Below are 10,318 nucleotides of genomic sequence, written 5' to 3'. Positions count from 1 at the left end.
CACTTTATTTTGGAAAGGTATCTGCATTAGAGTTGCTAACAGACCGGGAGGGAAAGAACTATCCTGCCCCTATTCAGAAGCTTAGTGTGTGGACATGGGTAGTAGAAGAGATACTGAAGAGGTAAATATAAACCCTCTGTTAAAGGGACAGCATACGTTTTTCCTCCAGGCAGAAGGCCACCCATAATTGTTTATCAGATAAAATAAAACTCGGTTAAGAAAGAATTCTAACTCTTTAAACGGGTTGTTATTTTTGTCAGGTAATTCACATCATGTGTTTTCTGTGCTTTGTGTGGGTTTTATGAGCTGGGCTTCACTAAATGTTTCAAATGTTAGGTTGGCATGTCTCTTTAAAATTGGGTAAAAAGCTGTAAGGCAGAAATCCTCTTACAGACGCTTGATACGGGCTCCTCCAGCCACAACTGATCCCCATGAGTGAATCTGACCTGTGTTGCTAACATTCAAAATGTGAGCCACTTAAGTTCAGAAGCTAGAGTGTTGGCTTATGATCTGAGTTCAAATCCACAGTAGGCCTGGGAGTTCTTTGGATGTCCTTTAGACAGTGACATTTTCAGACTAACATGTCTTGCAAGATAGTTGTAACAATTATACATTTGTGTGTAGGGGGGAAGGGGGATTTTGGAAGAGATTTGTTTGGTAGGTGCGCAAATCTCAAGACGTCCTTATTTATTTATTTAGAACTTTTATATTCCACTATTTCTTGTGGTTCAAGGTGGCTTGCAATAATAGTTAAACAATATTTAATAATTAAAACATCTCAGTTAAAATAAAAAATGAAATGGCAAACCTCTCTGTCCCTTGCTCTTTCAAAAGGCACCTACTTTGGCAAACAAGCAGGCCTTGCAGTAGAAGATCTCCATGAAGGGACCTCCCTCAATTTCATCAGGGAGCCCAGCCCAAAGAGCCAGAAAAGGCCTGGTCCCTGGTAAATGATATGTGTTACATTGGTTTTGTGCCAAAATATCAGTTTTTGGTTATTGTAGAAATATTTCTCAGTTTTTCATTGGTGTAGGAGAGTTGTAGAAACCTCCCATTTATAAGAGAAAAACTAATAGTGAATGGGTACCATTTCCAAAATAATATGAGGTCAGTTTGGAAGTTTCTAAAATATAATGAATGTTGTTCGGGTAAGTTGTTGGTTGCCATTACGGGGTTGCTGAGACATTTATGCCTTAGCTCAAGTGTTGACATCTATTGTCTGGACAGCTCAGTCTTTTCTAAGCATTGGCTGATTGTTTACTGACCTTGCGGGGCTGATTTGTGGCGCAGTGGTAGAGCATCTGCTTGGCTTGCTGAAGGCCCCAGGTTCAATCCCCATCTCCTCCAGTTAACAGGTAGGTGATGTGAAAGACCTCTGCTTGAGACCCTGGAGAGCCACTGCCAGTCTGAGTAGACAATACTGACTTTGATGGACCAAGGGTCTGATTCAGTAGAAGCGTGTTAATGTGTTCAATGTTTTATTCCGTTTTGTATTCTGCCTAGCTTTCCATTGGCTGACAATGCATCTGAGCATGAAGAGAGTGCCTTGCCAGCCCCGCTGAGCAGTAACAGCCAGACTTTACACCTCTGGGACTAGAGAATAGATTTTCTTTGCCAGGTTGGGCCTTAAAGGGCACATTTAATCTTTTCCTTAATTTGGAAAAAATGGTCATCAGAATAGTCCTTTTTGTCCTCTCTGTGCACAAGAGCTTTGTAAAGGGTTAATAGGCAGACAGAGACACGGTTCCTAGAGAGGCTACAAAAAAGAGGAGAGAAATACTGAAGTCCTCCAATTTCATCTTTTTGGGAGATTGCAGGAGAGCTGGAGGATTGAGGCTCGAGAAGTTGGACTGGACGGGTAAGGAGTGGGGGAGGGGGGAAGAGAAGCTCTCACAGGCTGGGAAGCTCCACAAGGGGAATCTCTCTGGCTCCTCTTGCAGAGCAGGGTCAGGAAGAAGGCAGTCAGGCTGGCTTCCAGTACGGTTCCACTACAGCCCTATCATCAGTGCAGACAAGCCCTCCTGAATTATTTAGATCTGCATAATTCGCGGAAGGCCAGGAAAGTGGGAGCCTTCCAGACTTCCTCAGACAGGCCGTTCCATAAGGGGCCCCCAAAACAGAAGGCACGTGTATGAGCAGTTGTTGACTGCCATTTGCAGTGTGGCAGCTGTAGGATGCTCTGCTGAGATCAGCAAAGTTGTTGTGGTGCATGGGGAAGAGGCAGTCCTGCAGATATGAGGAACGAAGACAACAAAGGGCTTTGTATGTGGTGTGTGTGTAAAGTGCCGTCAAGTCGCAGCCGACTTATGGTGATAGCCAATACCTTAAACTGAGCCTGGTAACTGATGGGCAATCAATGGACCAACTGAAGAATGGGCGTAATATGTAGTCTCTGTCTAGCTCCTGTGAATAATCAAGCCAGGGGTTCTGCACCAATTGCAGTCTCTGTGTTGATTCTGAAGGGAGACGAATGTAAAATGCATTTCAGGGATGGCAAAAAATATAATTCCTCAAGTTCTGAAATCATTTAATCCTCGTTGTGTGAGTTCTTAGCTTCATGGTATTTCTTCAGTGTCCCCCTTAAGTAGAAGGCAGGCTGATCTGGTTTATTTTACCCCATCTCTTATCTCCTCAGAGATTAATAGTCTGCATTTTGACCTTTATGACACGTCAGTCTCTTTCCCCCATATCCCATCTTAGCCTAACTTGCTACGCTGTGTGCCAAATGTATTCTGCATAAAGTTATGCTTAGTAGTATTCACAGTAGTTAGGAGAAAGCTGTATAGGTAAGCAAGAGTCTGGGTGCCAACGGGCAGGGAAGATGAACAGCAGAAAAATTGCTGATTGTTCATTGGAAGCATGATACTGCCTTGCTTAATTGTAACTTCCTATATTAATGCACTGATGATGTCAATATATGCTTTGTTCAGACGAAGGAGGGTGTTCGTATCTTGGACTCGGCTGAGAACAGGTACTCTCCTTGATTATGATCGGTATTGTTAGTTAATAAAGAGCTTACTTCTGTGTCTTAGTCCGGTTGCTCATATCAGACCCCTTTAGCTGAACCCTAAAATTGTTTTTCTGCATGAGCAGTAGTCTCGTCTCGCTGTCACCGTGGCATGGTTCCTGGTGGCCCGATCGGCTGAATCAAGGTTGGGGGCCATCTTCCAAGCTAAACTAGGGGGAAAGAAAGCATTTATCGCACCTACTTTCACTTGCTTCTCCAGCAGGAGAAGGCTGTTAACTGAGTCAGCGAGTGTCAGCTGAACTCTGTGAAAAGTGGGGAACACAATGTCCTTCAGGATCTCTGCCTTCCCAGCCAGCATTACCTCATCCTTTTCAGTCTTTAGTTTCGATCGGTTCACTTTTAACCGGTTAACCACAGCAACCCTGTGAATAAGGATGTATAGAGCTGGGTATCCTCAGCATATTGCTGACAATCAACCCCAAAACTACAAATTATTTGGCTGAAGGGCTTTACATAGAGACTGAAAGGCGTGGGGAATAGGATTGTACCCTGTGGCACCCCACAGGATCTGTCCCACAGTGGTAAGTGCTCTCCAAAGGTACCCCTTTGATCCGATCCATAAGGAATTATTCCAACCAGTTTAATGTACACTACTTCATACCTACATTTTCCTGTAGTGTTGGCTTTTTAAGGAGTGGGTGGATAAGGAGTGGGCTGACTGATTAGTGATGTGGTCCTTACATGATTTCAGCAACCAGCAGTCTGTTCACCATTATGGGTTTCATTGCAAGAAATGCTGTCATTACGACCACTGAGACCAGCTCAATTTGTCACATACCATGATCTTTTAAAGTGGGATTACAATAAATGTTTATTGAAAAACTATGACGAAGTTAAGGATTGTCTGACCTGGGTTCAGGATTTGAAAACAGGATTTGCAAAAAATAAATCAACTTTTCAAAAGTTTTTATTGGATACAAATGACCATTTAATATCCAAAATGTACAAATTACTGTTACAACTTTATTGTGAACAAGAACAAATAAAACCCACTATGATCAGCTGGGCACAGATGTTGGAACATGCTATACCATTAAACAAGTGGGAAAGACTTTGGTCACGATATACGAAACTCATACATTCTCAATCATTAAGGGAAAATATTTATAAAATGATGTGCAGATGGTATTTGACTCCAAAAAAACTGGCAGTGGCTTATAAATCGATGTCCCCAAAATGTTGGAAATGCAATAAAGAAATAGGTTCATTTCATCATATGTGGTGGACATGTGATAAAGCAAAAGGCTTTTGGGACATGATTTACAATGAAATAAGATTAATTATACAAAACAATGTACCTAAAACACCTGAAATGATGTTACTAAGTATGATACTTGACTCTATTATATCTCAAAGATCATTTTTAATATATGCCACCACAGCTGCGAGATTAATATAACTTAACGTAAACAATGGATCTATGCTGTATTAACCACAGTTATACCAAAAAATCAGCACAAGGGCTCTGCTTTTAAACATAAGATTATATTCACCAATTGCCAGTTGCAAGTTTCCCTTATTTAAGTAACACTATATACATTGAAATCAAAATGAACATTTAAACAAGATAATACAAAGTGTTCAGTCACACCATTCAATTTCAGAATCAGTTACTCAAGTGTAAGCTGTTAAAGAGTCCGTTACTCAAGTGTAAACTGCTAGAGAGTCCAAATGAAATTCAAAAACAAACCAAGGTATAAATCATGCTGTGGCTGTCTTCTTGCAGCCAAAAGTCAGGGATTCTGTATGGCTTGTGAGTATCAAAGTTCAAAACAAAAAGTCATACTGGAGTTCTCCCGGTCAAGAACACCACAAAATAGAACAACGTAAAGTCCAACTCAACGACACCCTAGGTTGGTGCTCGTTTCGTGTGCTTCATCAGTAAGTTGGCTTTCCTTTTGGATATTTATCTGAATTCTTTGTGGGAAATTGCCCACGTTGTGTTATTCAGGTATGAAACCTCTGTAAAGAAAAAATACATTTATATTGTTTTTATAGTACATTTCTTACTATACAATGGTGTTCAATAGTATAATTAATGCTGTAACACATTCTCATTGCTAAATTGTAACAATCCCACATTATAAAATAATGTTACTTTTATCATTACATTGCATTACATAATTGTGTGGTCCCACACATACCTTAATACATTGTTTGATGACCAAGTAAGGTTCTGTCAGTGTGTTATGTTCTACACCTCATACAATTAAATAGCATTAGACAAGGGGCCATGGTAAGTAACAGCTGCTGCTGATTACTGTTTCATCTTAAAGGTATATCAGGCTAAAAAAATATTTATTAATTGCATGGCTTTATAAAAAACAGAATAGATCAAATTCAGTGTTGAGACCTGTAGGCATCAATGTTTTGAACAGGTGTATAAAGTACATTTCCTTCCTGAGTAATATCTTTTTTATATCTTGAGAGGCAAAGGGTTTGGGAATATATTGCCAAATGACAAAGAAAAATATATCAGTGTCAGAGTGACCCTTATTAAGAAAATGTGACACAAGTGGTGCGTCTAATAATTTTGCGCGAATCCTGGCCTTGTGTTCACCTATGCGTAATTTGAGGGGGCGGGAAGTGGACCCTATGTACATCAAAGAACATGGACACAGAATTCCATAAATGACATTCTGGGACTGGCAATTAGTAAATCCTTTTAAAGTAAATTTAAAGTTAGACGCTGAAGAACTAATCTCCTTGATAGGCAAACTGAAAACACAAGAGGAACATGATCCACACTTAAAGTGCCCCCTTACATTGATGATAGGTTTCTTAGGTGGCATCAAGTCTGTTTTAACCAACCATCAATGTAAGGGGGCACTTTAAGTGTGGATCATGTTCCTCTTGTGTTTTCAGTTTGCCTATCAAGGAGATGTCGTTGAGTTGGACTTTACGTTGTTCTATTTTGTGGTGTTCTTGACCGGGAGAACTCCAGTATGACTTTTTGTTTTGAACTTTGATGCTCACAAGCCATACAGAATCCCTGACTTTTGGCTGCAGGAAGGCAGCAGCAGCGTGATTTACACCTTGGTTTGACTTTTGGCTGCAAGAAGACAGCCACAGCATGATTTATACCTTGGTTTGTTTTTGAATTTCATTTGGACTCTCTAGCAGTTTACACTTGAGTAACGGACTCTTTAACAGCTTACACTTGAGTAACTGATTCTGAAATTGAATGGTGTGACTGAACACTTTGTATTATCTTGTTTAAATGTTCATTTTGATTTCAATGTATATAGCGAGATTAATATATGCAGCTAAATGGAAGATGAAAGAAATTCCAGACAAAAAAGACTGGATACAAAAGATGTTTGAAATGGCTGAAATGGCAAAACTTACGGCTAAGATAACACAAAAAGACAATTTATGGGTGAATGGGAGGCATGGAGGGTTTACTGTGACATTGAACTGCAATTGGGGAATCTTAAAGGTTATTCATTGATCTAATAATCCTTTTTTCTTTTCTAAGATATTAAAATAATTCAATGTATCAACTATGTTTTCAATTTAAAGTACTTTTGACTGTTATACATAATGCTTGTTAGTTAAAACTTATAACTCTTATATCTAATTGTTTAACATAATATTAGGATTAGAGTTTGTAATACAAAAGAGCTGTTAAGTTCATAACAAGATGGAGGAAGATGAAGGGGAAGTTTTTATTTTTATTTTTTTTGTTTTAGATCTAACTTATTAATGAAAATAAACCTTTAATAATGAAATGAAATATCTTTTTTCTTGTTTTTTCTTTACTATTGGCAAATTCTAACACTGTTGAAATGATTTACATTTAACATTATGAAAAATAAAAATTGTTTTTTAAAAAAAGTCCAGCAGTCTGTTCACACAGTGGCCAACCAGGTGCCTCTAGGAAGCCCCCAAACAAGATGACTGCAGCAGCACCGTCCTGCCTGTGTTCCACCGCACCCAATATAATAGGCATGCTCCTCTGATACTAGAGAGAATAGGTATGCAGCATGACTAGAATCCATTCTAACTAATAGCCATGAATATGTCCACTCCCCTCTTAAAGCCCTCCAAGCTGGCAGCCATCACCACATCCTGGTGGCCGCCTTCTTTCCAAGCTAAACAGCCCTAAGCGTCTTAACCGCTCCCCATAGGGCAGTTCCTCTAGTCCCCTAATCATTTTGAGTGCTCTTTTCTGCACCTTCTCATGCTCTGTAATATCCTTTTTTAGGTGTGGTGACCAGAACTGTACACAGTATTCCAAGCGTGGTCTCGCCGTAGATTTGTACAAGGGCAGTATGATATCAGCAGTTTTCTTCTCTATTCCTCATCTAATTATGGCCAGCATGGAATTTCCCTTTTTTACAGCAGCTGCACACTGGGTTTTTTAAAATAAATTTTTATTAATTTTTATAACACAAACAAAACAATACAGTAAAAAAACAAAATACAAAAATTACAGAAGAGTATCTTTACATACTGATCCACTACCGCCCCAAGATCCTTTTCCAGGTCTGCCACTGCCAGCACAGATCCCATCAGTGCATATATGAAACTGGGATTTTTTGCCCCATTTCCTACCTCCTCAGAGATTAATAGTCTGCATTCTGACCTTTATGACATGTCAGCCTCTTTCCCCCATATCCCATCTTAGCCTAACTTGCTACACTATGTGCCAAATGTATTCTGCATAAAGTTACGCTTAGTAGTATTCACAGTAGTTTTGATAAAGCTGTATAGATAACCAAGAGTCTGGGTGCCAAGAGGCAGGGAAGGTGAACAGCAGAAAAAACAGCATTTATTGCACCTGCTTTCACTTGCTTCTCTAGCAGGAGAAGGCTGTTAACTGAGTCAGCAAGCATTAGCTGAACTCGGTGAAAAGTGAGGAACACATATCCTTCAAGATCTCTGCCTTCCCAGCCAGCATTACCTCAGGCTTTTCAGGCTTTAGTTTCAATCCGTTCACTTTTAACTGGTTAACCACAGCAGCCTGACAGCAATTCAGGATTTCTACCGCATTCCCAGGTAATTTGGATAAGGATGTATAGAGCTGGCTATCCTCAGCATATTGCTGACCGTCAACTCCAAAAGTATAAATGATTTGGCTGAAGGGCTTTACAATAGAGACTGAAAGGCACGGGAAACAGAATTGCACCCTGTAGTACCCCACAGGATCTGTCCTGCACTGGTAAGTGCTCTCCAAAGGTACCTCTTTGAGTCCGATCCATGAGGAATTATTCCAACCAGTTTAATGTATGCTACTTCATACCTACATTTTCTGTAGTGTTGGCTTTATAAGGAGTGGGTGGATAACCACCTCTTTGGGTTGACTGATTTGTGATGGACATAATTAATGTGGTCCTTACATTATTTCAGCAACCAGGATGGACAAGCGGGGGCTGTCCCAGATCCCAAGATCTTGACAACATCTGTCATGATGACCAGTCAACCCGATCTATAAGCGGTCCAGGCAGTATTAGACATTTCTTCTGTTTGAACAAGGTTGAACAAGCCAGTTCAGAGGGTTTTTTTTTACAGGATTGTAGTTAATTCATCATGTCTATCACCTTGACCTTACTGTTCTGTCTTCTGCCTTTATAATCTATGTTCTGTATTGTTTACACTTTGGATAGAATTGTGTTTGCATTTTTCTGAATTTTGTATTCCTAGAACTCTGGGTGCATAAGAACCTAAGAAAAGTTGGACCAAGGTCCATCATGTCCAGCAGTCTGTTCACACATTGGCCAACCAGGTGCTTCTAGGAAGTCCGCAAGCAAGATAATTGCAGCAGCATATATGTTGTCAAATCACAGCTGACTTATGGTGACCCCATAGGGGTTCAAGACAAGCGACATTCGGAGGTGGTTTGCCATTGACTGGCTCTGCGTGGGGCTGAGAGTTCTGAGAGAACATAACATTGTTGTTTTCAAAAATGGAGATTGCATCTTTATTGGTGTCCCCGTGAAAGCCCTGTTTTCATTAAAGCGTTTAATTGAGAAGATACGTCTCCCTTTGCGTAGAAGGATCTTAAAGAGCGTAATGCTCAGTCTGGGGAGGTGGTTATACGTTATCAGATTATGCTTTTTAAAAACCCGCATGAGCCTTATTAACAATAACCTTCCACTGCCCCTTCCAGACCCAAACCACGTCCTCAAACGCAGGCAACAACCACCCTCTGGAGGTGTTTTGATATTTGTGGGAGGGGAAGGGACAGAGCCCGGAGTCCTAGAAAGGAGGCTGCATTCGGACCCGCCCCTTTCCCAGGGCTCGCTCTGACCCCGGAAATGAACTCCCCGCGCGCTCTCGCGCATGCGCTTTCCTCCCCTGCTGCTGCTGCTTTGGGTCCGGATCCAGCGCGTTTCCCTCCACCCTTCCTTGGCTCTGGGTGAGTAGATGATGTTGCAGCCCCGGAGAGGAGAGGTGGGGAGAAAAGGGGCGGGCAAGAAAAACAGCGGGGAGCCCTTTGTTTTTGCATCTGGTCTGAAGCTGCGGCCCGGTCTCGGACGGGGCTTGGGGGGCTGGCCAGGGAGGCGGCGAGCAAGAGGCAGCCGACTGGGGGCAGGGAGAGTCGTTCCTAAAATGCCTTTTTTTGGGGGGGGGGGTGAACGTGGCTGCTCGCGGCTCAGCGAGGTCCTCGGAAGGCAAAGCTGCCACTTCTTCAGCTGCCGGTCCTCAGGGTAGGAGAGGCTGCCAAGGAGCTGCACAACGGTGAATCCTCCAGGTAGGGGAGGCTGACACAAAAAATGCGGAACAGCCTCTATTCACAGCCCCTCCCCGTCGCACTACAGTGACAATGCTGGGGCTTTGAACGTGAGTTTATTTATTCTTTGTGCGTCCTTCTTTAAAAGGTCAAGGTCCCCTGTGCAAGCACCGGGACATTCCTGACCCATGGGGGTGACGTCACATCCCAACGTTGACTAGGCCGACTTTGGTTGCGGGGTGGTTTGCCAGCGCCTTCCCCAGTCATCTTTCCTTTACCTCCAGCAAGCTGGGTACTCATTTGACCGACCTCAGAAGGATAGAAGGCAGAGTCAACCTTGAGCCGGCTACCTGAAACCAACTTCCGTCAGGATTGAACTCAGGACGTGAGTAGAGTTTGGACTGTAGTACTGCAGCTTACCTCTCTGCGCCAATAGGCTCTTCGTGTTCTTCTTCAGTCTTTTTAAAATCCCGTCCTTTCTCTTAAGAGCTGGGGGGGGGGGATGTACGTTGGTTTTGCCTCCTCCATTTTGCCCTCCCAAAAATGATTAGGAGCACAATGGGTCTGTCAGCAGCTATTACCCATTATGGGTATCCAGGCAGTTGAAAGGTCTG

Source organism: Euleptes europaea, chromosome 1 (assembly GCF_029931775.1).
Source record: "Euleptes europaea isolate rEulEur1 chromosome 1, rEulEur1.hap1, whole genome shotgun sequence".
NCBI classification, from domain to species: Eukaryota; Metazoa; Chordata; class Lepidosauria; order Squamata; family Sphaerodactylidae; genus Euleptes; species Euleptes europaea.
The sequence above is the reverse complement of the archived record's forward strand: the minus strand, read 5'-3'. Positions refer to the sequence as shown.